Raw genomic sequence first — 14,840 nt, 5'->3', positions numbered from 1 at the left:
CTAAATAACAAAAATGCTGGAATTTGGTTCAGGATTGCAGCCAAATCTAGCCTGCAGTCCACAAGCTGGGAAGACAATTTGCTCGAGGAAGGGCTGGGGCGGCTCTAAGGACCCTCACTTTAAACCACAACTGATACCTGGAATCTAACATACAGCACAAACGAAGCTTTCCACAGAAAAGAAAATCATGGACTTGGAAAATAGACTTGTGGTTGCCAAGGGGGAGGGGGAGGGAATGGGATGGATGGGGAGCTTGGGGTTAATAGATGCAGACTATTGCCTTTGGAATGGATTAGCAATGAGATCCTGCTGTGTAGCACTGGGAACTATGTCTAGTTACTTATGATGGAGCATGATAATGTGAGAAGAAGAATGTATACATGTGTGTGTAACTGGGTCCCCATGCTGTATAGTAGAAAAAAATAAAAATGTATTGGGGAAATAAAAAAAAAATAAAATCCTTCAGTTAAAAAAAACCCCCAAAAACCTCCAACTGGATTCCCCATGTGTTTGCTTGGAGGTGGTGGTGCAGAGCTCAGGGGCAGCTTAACGGAGCTGTAACTAGGGGTATTGCCCTCTAGGGGGCGCTTCTACTCTCCTCGGCTCTTTGCCCCTGTTTTCAAACTGGTGGGCTTTAGGGACAAGCTTCAATTGTTGGTATGAATGAAACTTCCCTGATCAGGGGCTAACCTGGTTGTGATGTATCACAGTAGAGCTGTCATAACAAACTCCTTGTAAAGATATTCAGCATTTGCTACCAACACAAACACTGCCTCCTGCAAAAGGCTTTGCCTTCCTATAGACCCCTGCCCCTTCCCCTAGGAACAAGACCTCACCGTCTGGTCATTCTTCATCCTGTGACAGCTCTTCGAATAGAAAAACATAACACACTTTTGATTCCCCAAATCCCATCTTAGGACTTTTGATACTTCTCCACCTATGTAGTTGTTACTCTACTTGTTTTGTTTATTTATTTAGAAAAAGACACATAGCTCCTCCTCTTTAGGAAATTTATTTACCAGGGTGTCAGTCTGTCCATTTTAGACTTCGCAATGAATTCCTATTGTGCAAACAGCTGTAGCCACCAGTATTGCAAGAGCGTATTCTTAAGCAAACAGCAACATCTCTGGAATGTTTGTGCGTAAATATTAATTAGGAAGAGAAACAAGACAGCAATGAAACAGTGTCTATTAATTATTTTGGCTCATTTTCAAATTTGTTACAGTTTATCTGACTTTCTTTTTCGAAAGCTCTCAGAACAGTCTATCTTAGCCTATTTATGTACTGAAGGTGTCTGAAAGTCAGGGGCTAAATTTAATGGTAAATCCTTCGTAGAAGGAATTTTTTTCTTGTTCATCTGGGTCCATGGTGAGGGCAGAGAGAAGTTCTTATAATTCCCCCTGTTTTGGCCAGATGGTTCTTTCTCCTGGACAAGTGTTTGGCGATTCCCAGGACTTCTGGGCTCTAATTGGGGCTTTTCCCCAACAGTCATTGACTCAAAACTTCCCAGAGTCTTGTGGTGTTTAAGAGCTCAGAGAATTCCCATGGAAGGGACAAAAATAAAGATTCTTAGTCATTCAGATGAGTTTACCTGGGAATATCCTTTCTCTGCAGCACAGTCAATAGCCAGAAGCAGAACTCAATGTTCTCTGAGCAGCGAGATGAGCTCCCAGAGTGAATTCCCAAGTTAATTGTACATTTTATTTGGCAAAGTTCTAACCAGTTTGATTATTTTTCTATTTTTTTTTCCCAATCTGTTTATTTATTGATTTGAGCCCATGGAAGATTAGAAGTAAAATATGAAGGAGATAAAGACAGTGCAGCTGCTAGAGACAGACAGAGGCCACGAGTGATCCCTGGTGGAAAGCTGGGATGGGAATTAAGGAGACACAGCAGATCGGAAGTCCATTGCTCAACCATTGAGGACACAGGGACAGAAACCCACACGGCCCCTCCCCCTTCAGAGACCTCACCAGAGAAGAGTCCACGTTCAGAACTACCGCCTTGTATCCTCAAGAACAGAATCAACTTAGCTCACAAAAGAAGAGTTCCAAAGGAAGAATTGCAAAGGAAGTAATGTGCAGCCACATGTAATCAAAGAAATGCAAACCCAGGAGTTCCCATCGTGGTACAGCGGAAACGAATCCGACTAGGAACCATGAGATTGTGGGTTCTATCCCTGGCCTCGCTCAGTGCGTTAAGGATCTGGCATGGCCGTGAGCTGTGGGGTAGGTCGCAGACACAGCTCGGATCCTGCATTGCTGTGGCTGTGGTGTTGGCCGGCAGCAACAGCTCCGACCAGACCCCTAGCCTGGGAACCTCTATATGCTGCGAGTATAGCCCTATAAAGACAAAAAAGACAAAAAAAAAAGAAAAAAAGAAAAAAGAAAAAGAAATGCAAATCCAACCCAAAAGCTCTATGTTTTATCTTTCAAACTAGCAAAGATTTCAAAACCAGATGCTAGTCAGTGTTGGCAAAAGGGCAAAGAAGCAGGCTGCCTTGGGCAGAGCTATGCAAGAATCCATCCTTTCTAATGGGCACTTTGGCAGTGTATGGAGAAAGCTTTAGGATGTGCACTCCCTTTGACCCAGCATTTCTAAATATCAGAATTTATTCCCCCAAACATGAAGTATGTTCACAATGTGTTGAGGGTTCAGCTGAGCTACTTCATGGTGTTGCTGCCTTGGCATTAACTTGTTTGATCAAGTGGCCCATGGGGGGCCTTAAACTGACACTGGCCCCCCTTATACAAGGTTTAACCTAGACCACAGCCTGGAGAGTCACAAGCAAATATAAGTCCCTGATAGGACTGTGATCAAGTCTTCCCCACCTCCCAGGGCCTTGCCCTGGGGCACCCGTTTTGTGAGACCTCCCATGGAGCTAACCAGATCCTGCTTCTCTTTGGTCTGAGCTGGTGAATCCTGACTTAATTTGAAAACCCCCTAGCACGTCATCCACGGACCTGTAACGGTAGGTGCCCCAGGTCCTGCCTCCCTCTCTGTCTGCACCTGGCCTTGATTTCCCTGTGTGACCCTTTATGTGTGCCCTGTATTTCCTCCAGGACCCGTGAGTAATAATCTCATTTTCCGTTTCTCCTGCGGCACGACAACCTGAGTTCCACTTAACACCTGTTGATTTAACAATGTCCGAACATAAGAATTTATCTTCAAAGATTCTTAGCCGAGAAATTTTAGTTGCAAAATAAAAAAATATTATCCTATTCTAAAAACCAATTATGTCCCAGCCAAGTAAAATTATACCAAATCTTCACTAAATATGATATAGAAACTACTCTTTGATATGGAAAGACATTCAGATAAATTAAGTGGAAAAAACCAAGTTACATAAATTTACTAGTATATCTCCAGTTTTGCTTAAAAATACATAGAAAACAGAAAAATACATATTCAGATAGTGCTAATCATCTTTAAGTACTAGAGTCCTTTTTGATTTGCTTTTACATTTTTAATGCTCATCTTTATTCTTTTTCTTTTTAACACAACATATAATGCTTATGTGTTAACGTGGAATAAAAGTTTAAAAAATAATAAAAATTAGTCGATAAACTCTACATATTTTCTAAGGAAAGCATTCAAAAGAAAGACAGACTCCAATTATCTGAGCATATTCTAGTTTAAAAACAATCAGAAATGGTGCAGCACATTTTAGAACTATCTTTTTATGATTTGCTCATTTATTCATTCATCTGCTTTTCTAGCAATATTTTCTGAGTACCTACTACGGGATAGGCACTGACTATAAACAGTAGACAAAACATATATTCCCTTCTAGGGGTCTAATGTTGAGCATAGTGATTGTAGGTAATAATACTACATTATATACTTGAAATTTGCTGAGGATAAATCTTAAGTGTTTACACCACAAAAAAGAAATGGTAATTTTGCGACATGATGGAAGTGTTAGCTAACTCTGTGGGTGCTAATTATTTTGCAAATTATAAGTGTATCAAATCAAGACAGTTGCAGACCTTAAATTTATACATATTATATATCCATTGTATCTCAATAAAACTGGGGGAAAAAGTCAGTCCTGCCTAAGTGAAGCTAACGGTCTACGTGGCGAGATGGTGCATCCCGTAATTACACATACGAACTATTGCAACGGTGACAGGTGTAACCAAGAGAGCCCCTCGAGCCTATCACAATTAGGATGGATGCAGAGGGTCCCTGGATGGAGGGGACCAGAGAGGATGAACGACTGAGGAAAATAGAGTAGACACAGTGCAGCAATGTGAGGGGCTGTTACGGGGGGTGTGGTTCCATGGGTTGGTGGGGTGATGGATGGTTCAGGGTCTTGAAGTCTATTCTAAATTTTACCTTAATACCTTATAGGGGAGCAATATTTGCCACCCCAAAAATGTCTCTTTAGTATGAGAATTATTTCAAGCTGAAAACACCTGTGGTCCAAAAGGCTCAAGAAGAAACTTTGACCTTCCCCTTAACTGCCTAAAAGATTTAGGGGGAGGGGTGAGGCGGAGTGTGAGGGGGAATTCTCTGCAGGGCCCAGCAAATGATTTACCAAACCTCTGTTTTCCCATCTTCATGTGCATTACCTTCCAGCCCTTTGAAGTCCCAAATCACTCACCCCAACATCTTCTTTTGTCTTGAGCGGAAGGTGCGATTTAACATGAGGGTTTCAGTCATTTTGGTGAGTTACTTAGTTATTCTGTCCCCATCCCATGTACATATATGACTACATTTTAAAAAATTTTCTTTCCTGTGAATCTGTCTCATGTCAAATGAATTCTTATGCAAGCCAGAGGAACCTGGAAGGGTAGAGGAAAATTTCTTCATTCCATCACCTTCCTAAGAGCAATGAGAGGATTTGAACCCTTTGAGGAATAGATGTGAATAATTTGTCTTTTGAAAAAGTAATTCTGACTCTTGTGGAAGACACATCAGAGAAAGGCCTGAAGGGATACCGATGTAAAAATTACAATATTGTAAAAAGAAGGGAAGTAGGAGCTCCCACTGTGGCGCAGTGGAAATGAATCTGACTAGTACCCATGAGCATGTGGGTTCGAGCCCTGGCCTCGCTCAGTGGGTTGGGGATCTGGTGTTGCTGTGAGCTCTGGTGTAGGTTGCAGCCACAGTTTGGATCCATTGTTGCTGTGGCTGTGACTGTGGTGTAGGTTGGCAGCTGTAACTCCAATTCCACCCCTAGTCTGGGCACCTAAAGAGCTAAAAAAAATAAATACATAAGAGGAAGTAGTAGGCTCCAAATGGACTTGGTCTTTGCTGAGGAGAAACTGAGTTCAAAATTAGTCCGAGCTATTTTCAGAAGGAAAATATCACATTATCCATTTTAACATTACTATCAAAAGGGAGGAATGAGGAATCTGATCTTAGTTGCAAGTTTACTTTCTTAGATGAATTTCTATAATTTACGGTATTTATTTATTAGAGTTAGAACTATTTTCCAGTTATCTTACAGATGGGAAAAGTAATTTGCCTTTGGTCACATGGATGGGAAATGACAGGGCCGTCTTTTGACTCTAATTTCAGTGCATTTCCAACCACCAAAGAACCCAGCATAGCTCTTTCCTACATTTTTCTTTTCTACTTCTTTCTTTTTTTTTTTTTAAATAAGATTTTTATAAAGATGGAGCACTCTCCTTGGTTTCGTTAGCAGTCCCGTTCTTGTCCAGTGGTCCTATTCTAACACACGCCAAACATCTATGAATTTTCAGGTCTGTGGCTCACATAACTCTTATCACCAGGCTCTGGCACAGTCCAGTAATACTTGCCTCGGAGGCATTTCAGCCTCTTATTTATCACCATTAGGACTTGATATTTGAAAAGTAATGTAAAATAATTTGCTTAGGGTGTGCTGGTTTTTGTCTACCTCTTCCATTTCAATAACCATGTCCATCATTGTCTGATGCCCTACAGATGCTCAGATATCTGCAATGGGTACAAATTAGTTTTATTTTATTTTATTTTGTATTTTTTTTCTTCTCCCTAAGACTTGTTTCTCTTGTGTTTCATTCTTTCAGAGCCTAGAGAATTGAAGAGCTAATTTGGTGATGGAGGGTGATGACTTTTTTTTTCTTTTCCTGGTAAAATTTGTCCGTAGTACTCATAGTTTTCTAGGGAAATGTAACCAAAGGGGTGTGTGCGCATGCATGTGTGTGTGTGTGTGTGTGTGTGTCTGTGTCTGTGTGTGGTATAAGGAATTGGCTCATGCAGGTATAAAGTCTGGAAAGTCCAAATCTGCAGTATTGCCTAGCAGCCTGGAGACCCAGGAGACAGCTCTAGTCTGAAAGGCTGCAGAGACTCAGGTTAGTTGGTGCTACCAATCAAGTCTGCCATCTGCTGGAGACTCCCCTCTTGCTCAGGAAAGTTGGGCCTTTTGGTCTAGTCAGGCCTTCAACTGATTGGATGAGGCCCACCCACATTACGGAGGGCAAAGGGCTCAAAGTTTACCCATTCAAATGTTAACCTTGTTCAAAAAACCCTCCAAGTTGATTTGTCATATTAGCCACCATATCCTTTTACCAGTTATTGGGTGCATATATAGGGGAAATACATAAACGAATAAGAGAAAAAAAATCACTGACTTGCAATTCTTATCTATCTGTATTTTCCATTTTATTCTGTAAAGGTGAATTAGACACCTGCATTGTACAGCAGCCTGACATTTCAGCAGCTGCGAAGACTCCTTCCCTTTGGTGTAGAAGCCTCTTGAACTTTGGGCATCCACTTTTGTAAGGGACCAGTCTCTAAGACCTGAGACCTGAGATGCTCTTCCCCAGATTTATGGCTGTTTTGCTGATGTTGCCAGAGGTTTTGTCAGTCTTACTAGTATCTGAACGATATTTAGAAAATGCAGATGTTTGAGGTCCTAAAGGACAAGCCTTGCATATTAGGAGCATATCCTAGGACAGAATTCCAAAATCCTGTGCCACATGGAGCCAGAATGGTAAGTACACGTGTACAAGGAAAGCAGGAATTGGCAAATTGGAGAGCTTGTGCATCCTCAGCAGAGGCAGCCACTCCTCAAATAGAGCTATGGAGGGATGTGGGCTCAGTGTGGCCGATTCTTCATGCTTTTAAAAGTATATGGATTTCTGTGTGACCTATTCAGATAGAATGATAGGTAGAAGGATCAATGACATTTAAAAATGAATGAGGATATAATGTTAGTGAGATGACTGGATTTTTTTCTAAGGGAAAACAGTTAATGATCTCCAGCTTAGTCCATTCACCAAAATAAATTATAGATACCTAAATATTATTAGTTTTTAAAATTCATAGAAGGACCAAAAATCATTATAGATGAAGATTTATATGACACAAAAGGAAAGACTTTTCCAAGAATTATATCAAAGCCGGAACCAGAAAGCATGAAGAAAATGATGAATAGCTTTGACTATCAAAAAACTAAAGCTTAAAAACAAGTTTTTGACAAAAATATGTCATTAGAATTTATGAAATGATGGTTTTCATATAGGAGAATGAAATTTTTAACATATAGGAGAAAGAAAGGCTAATATCCTTATTATATGGCAAAGTATTTACAAATATTTTCCCTAAACAAAAACGCTTTTTCAGGATAGTGGGCAAAGATATAAAGAAGCAGTTCACAAAAATGCAAAAATGTTTAGGCTCACTTGTAATGGAAATTTTAAATTAAAATGTGATGTAATTACTCACCAACCAAATTGGAAGTATTTTAAAATAAGTAAAAGGATGAAGTAGTTGGCAATTATAAATCACACATTGTTGGTGGGAAATGACATTGGGAGAACATTCTGGAAGGCAATTTTGCACAATGTATTAAAAGCCTGAAAAACCTGCTTGCTGTTTGACTCACGAATTTTGCTTTTAGGAACCTACCCTAAGAAAGATATGGATTTAGAGATAGATATTCATGTTTTAATCTCCCTCTTTCCCTTTCGCTGCCTCTGTCTCTCTCCCTTTCTGTCTCTTAGCCACCAGAATATAAGCTTCACAAGGTCAAGTGACTCTGGGTATATAATTTCCTGTGCTTTTACCTGAGCTTAGAAAACAGCCTGTCATGTACTATGTAATCAATGAATGTTTGTTGAATGGGTTGGTATTGTTTTGTATTATTTATCAAGGACCTTGGTATCTTAGAGTGTGTCTAGAGGCGAGTGATTAGGATGTAGAGGTATTTGAAATTAGGTCATGAAAAACAAGAGAAAAGAGCTGGTGAAGGAGTAGCCAGCAAAGGATCTGATAACGGGCTTCAAACTTTGGAAGGAATATTAGGTAGAAGAGTGATTTCACTCCTTCCGTACAACTTCTAAGTGCAGACATTGATCAATGGATGGAATTTATAGGAAGGCAATGTGCGGGCTCTTAAAGGACAACTTTCCAAAAACTAGAGCTGTCGGAAATGGATTTGACTACCTTGGGAAGAAGCAATTCATTATGGCTAAAATATTCCAGCAAGAGGACTTAAAGAAAGATTCATAATGCAGAATAAAACTTTGACTAGGAGGTCCCTTCGTGGCTCAGTGGTGAACGAACCCAAGTGGGATTCATGAGGATGAGGGTTCAATCCCTGGCCTTGCTCAGTGGCTCAGTGGGTTAAAGATCCAGCGTTGCCGTGAGCTGTGGTGGCTTGGATTCCGAGTTGCTGTGGCTGTGGCGTAGGCTGGTGGCTACAGCTCCAATTTGACCCCTAGCCTGGGAACCTCAATAGGCTGCTGATTCAGCCCTAAAAAGCAAAAAAAAAAAAAAAAAAAAAAAAGATGAGATAACTGTGGATTTCCTCTGCCTCGAAGACTCATTTCTCTTCCTCCCCATCATCACCTTCTATGCATTTTCTCCTTTTAAGAGTAAGTTACTCTTTACTTTTCAGATGCCATTCTAAAGGTTACCTCTCTCTGGAACCCTTCCCAACATAGAGTTGTTTGTTTATGCCTCTCACAGCCATCTCACCCCTCGTGTCACTTAGTCTGCATTGTCATGTTCCTGTTGCCTTACTGTACTCCGCTGGGGCACAAGCTTTATGGAGGCAGAAAGTACTTCTATCTTTCTATCCACCTGCCCCCCCCTTTAAACTGAAGTATAGTTGATTTATAATGTTGTGTAAGTTTCCTGTGTACAGCAACATCATTCTGCTTATATATATATATTCTTTTTCAGATTCTTTTCCATTATAGGTTATTGCCAGCTACTGAATATAGTTCCCTGTGCCATACCTGGTCTTTGTTGTTTATCTACTTTATAAATAGTGGTGTTTACCTGTTAATCCTAAACTCCTACTTTATCCCTCCTTCCCACCCCTTCATCTTTCTATATTGTTCCTCATCTTATATCTGGTGTCTAGAATAGTGCCTGGTACATAGCACGATCAAAGTAATCTTAATGAGGTATCTACAATGGTTGAAATAACCTTGCATTTGATTTCTTTGGGAACCAGGAGTCATTAAATCGTGAAGGCACGTCTAGAGCGTTCTTCACTTGTATTCACAATTTCTGGTTCCTTATGGTTCTGTTCACCTTGTGGATGCACTGGCCTATCCATGCAAGTTAGGGGTTCCAAAGGGCAGACCCACTATGGCCCCACTCCCTCTTGGCTCCTGCAGATGGGTCCACTTAGTCATTACGTGCAGTGCAGTCCAGCCCTGCTTGTTGGCCTAAGTCTTTTATTAGGGAGATTACATAAAGCTTGGCAAAATTCTCCAAAAGTTCAGCATGTTCAAATTTGATGCCATCCTTTCTCAGGAGTTGACTCAAATTCGGGAAAGTTAACTCTTTTGTCAAATTGAAATTGGTTTTATTTTTTATTGTAAATGTCATATATAGTTATTATTAAAAATTCACTTATATCCGGGATAAAGTAAGATAAGCTACAATCCTGAATATAACATTTATTAATATTTTAGTATATATCTTTCAAGACTTTAAAAGAATAGCATTTTATGATAATATTTTATCATAAAATATTATAGAAACTAATTTATAACGTATTTTTCCATCTGACATATTGAGAAATACTTCCCAGATCGATAAATATATTTATACTATCCTTTCATCATGCCTGTATAGTGTTCTAAAGTGTGATTATTTCATAGTTTATTTAAATTATTTCATTTTAGGATATTTGGTACTTTCAATTTGCCACATTTAGGAGCAATGATACAATAAACATTCTTGATTGCCTATCTAACTGCATGGTATCAATTATTACATTAGAATAAATTCAAAGATAAATGCTAATATAGGATGATTGGATCACAAAGTGCCTATAATAGTTAAGTTTAGCTTTGGTGTATATTATTGCCAATTGCGCTCTAGAAAATCTGTAGTAATTTCCACAGGTACGATGCGCATAATGACATCAATGTCACTGAACACCTAGATGTTTTGTTGACCTTAAGATAATAAAGTTCCCTTCAACCTACATGATGGGAAATAGGAAAATTTATATAGCCCTGAGGCGAGATAGCAAACATGTACTGTTATCCTTGTCATGTGAAGGAAAAAAATATTTCTGACTGTTTCTTAAAACTGATGGGAATAAGGAAAAAATGCATTTGTTACGTTGAAAGTTACACATCAGATACCACAGTCTGTGTTGATTTGTCACTAAAAGTTTTACTTTTAAAAATACATCTGTGGCGTTCCCTTTTAGCACAGCAGGTTAAGGATCGGCATTGTTCTTGCAGCTGCTTGGGTTACTGCTACAGTGCAGGTGCAGTCCTTAGCCTGGGAACTTCCAAGTGCTGGGGTCATGGCCAAAAAAACCACATTTGCAGTTGGCATCACCTGTTGAAGAAAGTATCTGTCTTTCCTTTGTTGAATAGAACCAGGTGTATGAGTGGTTTGGATCTGGAAATCTTGCTCCATAGGCTATGAATCCTCACTATTGATGCTTAAATTAGATTTCTGTCCTCTTGATCTCTATGTGCCAAGCTATATCTTAGTGGGCTGCTGATCTATTTTATTTCTAGGAAACTTGTAGTCAGTTAACTGTTGCCACAGATCCCCTCGGGTCAGTACACTCTAATTACTAATTCTGCTTGTCTTATTTTGGCAAATGTATGTACCTTTACTTTGAGAGTTAAGTGCTGCTATTTGGTTTACCACTCTAGCATCCCATTATCCCCTTTAAAGTCAGGGACCACCCAATATAGCAGTCACCAGGATTCCATCCAATCTGCAGAGGACCACTACTTAGAGTTCTTCAGGAAAATTTGCACTCCCCCTCTCCTACAACCAATAATATTTTTCATAATAGGAAGGAAGTATTTTCTGAATTTTCCAATGAGATATCATTTACAGGGTAGATGGACACAAAAATGATTCATTCTATTACTCCTCTTTCCTTGAGTCAGTCTTCTGTCTTGGTTCTAAAATGTACCTGGGATTTTGTTTTAATCAAGTATGTTGAGATGGCAGATATGAGAAGACTGCCTCGAGAGAAAGGCTATTATTCACAGCTCCCAAGAAGAGAGGGCATGCCATGCCATGTAGCGTCATCTGAGGAAGGACCAAATCAGTCAAGAGGCAGAGGAGCAAAGGGAAAGCGTGATCCAGAGCCTATATTGTAGTTTTGAGGGAAGACATAGACAAGGGAGGGTAGGTATTGTGAAAAAGCTTAGGTTTGGACAGTTTGCATATTTTCTGCAGGCTCTGGGCTATTGGGGTGCTTCCTAGTTGTCATGTACCTAGCTCTGGGATGTTTTGGGGCAGGGAGAATATTGGCTTGGTCTGTGAGAATGAAGGAGATGTTTGGGGGGTATGTCCTCTGTATTGGTGGATTGGCATATCAAAGGTATGCTTAAAGGCAATTTTTTTTGCTATCTTTAGGAATCATTTAACCTTCAGAAGGGTAATTTCTCCCTGGGTCTGCAAGGCTCTAAGATGTCAAAGCATCAGAAAAATATAAAAAGTATGACTAGTGCCTTCATTGTCCTCTACAATACACCAGGAAAGCTCTGGCATTTTGATCTCATTAACTTTAGACCACCTAGCCACTAACTAATGCCAATCCTATATATTTGAGCCAACTTTAGGTACATAAACACATCTCAATGAGTTTGGGCTAATCATAACTTTAATTTGTCTGCCATTTCATGAACTTAGAACCTAGTCCTGCAAAGTCCAGGCTTATGGTGATTAAGAATGACACAGTTCTATAAATTTTTCTGTTTATAGGCTATCTCATTCCAGAAGAGACCAGATATTTCTTAGTCTGGACCCTATTGAAATTTAGCTCTTAACTATGAACCCGAAGGTAGTAGAGGATGCTGGTGAGGGGCTTTAGAAAAATTGACTCAGTTTTGAGGTACTGTCTCATTTAACAAATTTTATACAGGGAAAAATTCTTCCTTCATGCTATGGCTGGAAGAAGTCTCTTTTGCTTGTAAAATTGACTCAAGCAGATTTAGGAGTTCAAGTTTCTCAGCCTCAGGGTTCTACTTTTCCCCAGTCAGTGTGGAAGAGATTTGGTGGAGTTCAGCTCCAAACTGAAATGCTATTTTGCCTCTTTTACGATTACATCCTGGGTTATCAGTAATAGCTGATATACATACAGGAGGCGAGGGGATTTTTCTATGTTTTCCTTAGGCTTTATGATTTTCCTCACTGTGTTCTTAATTGTATAGCTTTTAATTTCTTATTTTCTCTATTCCTTTGGCTCTCTAGGGCCATAAGAGGAAGACAGGTGACTTCCTAAAACTAAGTGTTTTAGGAAAATCCACTAAACCAACTAAAATTAACTAAACGCTAAGGGCTTTAGGCCCATCAATATCCCAGTTTGCCATCTACATGCATTTCATCCCATGCACACTACTGGAGATAATTTGAACAATTTTGTTGTCACCAAGATTGTGGATTACTCAAGGCTTGGTTGGCTGCAACTGGAGGTTGTCTATGTTTGCCTCAATTCTGTAAACAACCCCATGTCAAAAGACTATATTTTGGGTATGTTTTATAGGATTCTGATCCCAATTACTATACCCCAGTTAGGTTTCCAAGAGGAGATAAATGGCAACCCAAAATTAGCACCTTGGAATTCCCGTCATGGTGCAGTGGTTAACAAATCTGACTAGGAACCATGAGGTTTCGGGTTTGACCCCTGGCCTTGCTCAGCGAGTTAAGGATCCAGCATTGCCATGGGCTGTGGTGTAGGTCACAGATGTGGCTCTGATCTGGTATTTCTGGGACTGTGGTGTAGCATATACAGCTCCGATTAGACCTCTAGCCTTGGAACCTCCATATGCCGTGGGAGCGGCCCTAGAAAAGGCAAAAAGACAAAAACAAACAATCAAACAAACAAAAAAACAGCAAAAAACCCCAAAACAAAATTAGCACCTTAAAATTGTATCCTAAAAAAAATGATCTAAAATTGAGTAATCGGAGTTCCCGTCGTGGCGCAGTGGTTAACGAATCCGACTAGGAACCATGAGGTTGCGGGTTCGGTCCCTGCCCTTGCTCAGTGGGTTAAGGATCTGGCATTGCCGTGAGCTGTGGTGTAGGTTGCAGACGCGGCTCGGATCCAGCGTTGCTGTGGCTCTGGCGTAGGCCGGTGGCTGCAGCTCCAATTCAACCCCTAGCCTGGGAACCTCCATATGCTGTGGGAGCGGCCCAAGAAATAGCAAAAAAAAAAAAAAAAAAGACAAAAAAAAAAAATAAAATTGGGTAATTTAGAAGATATTGATAAAAAAAATCATAAGCCTAGCTTAGGGAAATGACAAGAGATAAAGCATTTCACTGGGTTGAGGATTCAGCATTGTCACTGCTGTGGAATGGGTTTTATCTCCGGCTCAGGAACTTCTGCATGCCTTGGGTGTGGGCAAAAAGCAAGCAAGCAAATGAACAAATAAGAACACATAAAAAACTCTGGGAGAGGACCATTTAGCAAAATCTGGGAGCTTTGGTTATGAGACATAGCCAACTGTCAAGGCTACTTGTAAGGGCAGAAAAAGAAATACTCTCATCTCATCTTTATCAATTGCTTTGATCTTCTGTAGGTTCTGCTCATGGATTAAATTTAATAAAAAGACAAAGACCTCACTGGTGTAATCCTTAAAAGTCTACCTTCTGGAGAACAGGGGACTTTTCTCGGGTGGGCTCTGGAGAAGGAAAGGCTGAGTTTGTGCCTGTGGCACATCATAGCTTGATCTGGGCCAGACTTGCTCTCTAAAAGGGTTGAAATCTAGGACCTGACTTCAGCATTCTATCCATTTAATGCTGTCACCTAGAGAGAGGGTGAAGGGATGGGAAAGGAGACAGCTCCCAGCAGGCAGTGCTTCAAAGAGCAGTCCCTGGTGTGTTATGGCATTCATTCTGTGTGATGGCATTTAGGATAGAGTCTTAGTCATTATAGCAGGGCTGGCAAACTTTTTGCACAGTGCAAGATATTAATATTTTAGATTTTGCAGGTCATACAATCTTTATCACAACTGCTTAACTCTCATCATAGCTCAAAAGCAGCTTAAACAAATGGATGTGACCTGGTTCTTATAAAACCTTATTTATAAAAGTAGGTTGAAGATAGGATTTGGCTGGGGCCTTAGTTTCTAGATCCCTACTCTATAGAAACTGGAATCAGAAACAGGAAATCGAATTAGAAGTCTGGTTATATTGACTGGACCAACCCAGCAATAATGGGTGAATGCTATGAATGAGCTATTTTGTGCTTAGGATTTACCCTCAGCCAAACTGATTTAGAACAGTGAGTCTATGACTGAAGATTAATTTCTGATCCCTCTGGCTGTAGGGTTGATGCTGCTAAAATGATGCTTTTTTTTTTTTTTCTTTTCTTTCTTTCTCTAGTTCAGCAACCCAGTGGAACCAAGGTTATAGATAGGAGGTCCCCCTGACTTTTGAGAAATATA

The sequence above is a fragment of the Phacochoerus africanus genome, chromosome 11 (assembly GCF_016906955.1).
Source record: "Phacochoerus africanus isolate WHEZ1 chromosome 11, ROS_Pafr_v1, whole genome shotgun sequence".
Lineage (NCBI taxonomy): Eukaryota > Metazoa > Chordata > Mammalia > Artiodactyla > Suidae > Phacochoerus > Phacochoerus africanus.
The sequence above is the reverse complement of the archived record's forward strand: the minus strand, read 5'-3'. Positions refer to the sequence as shown.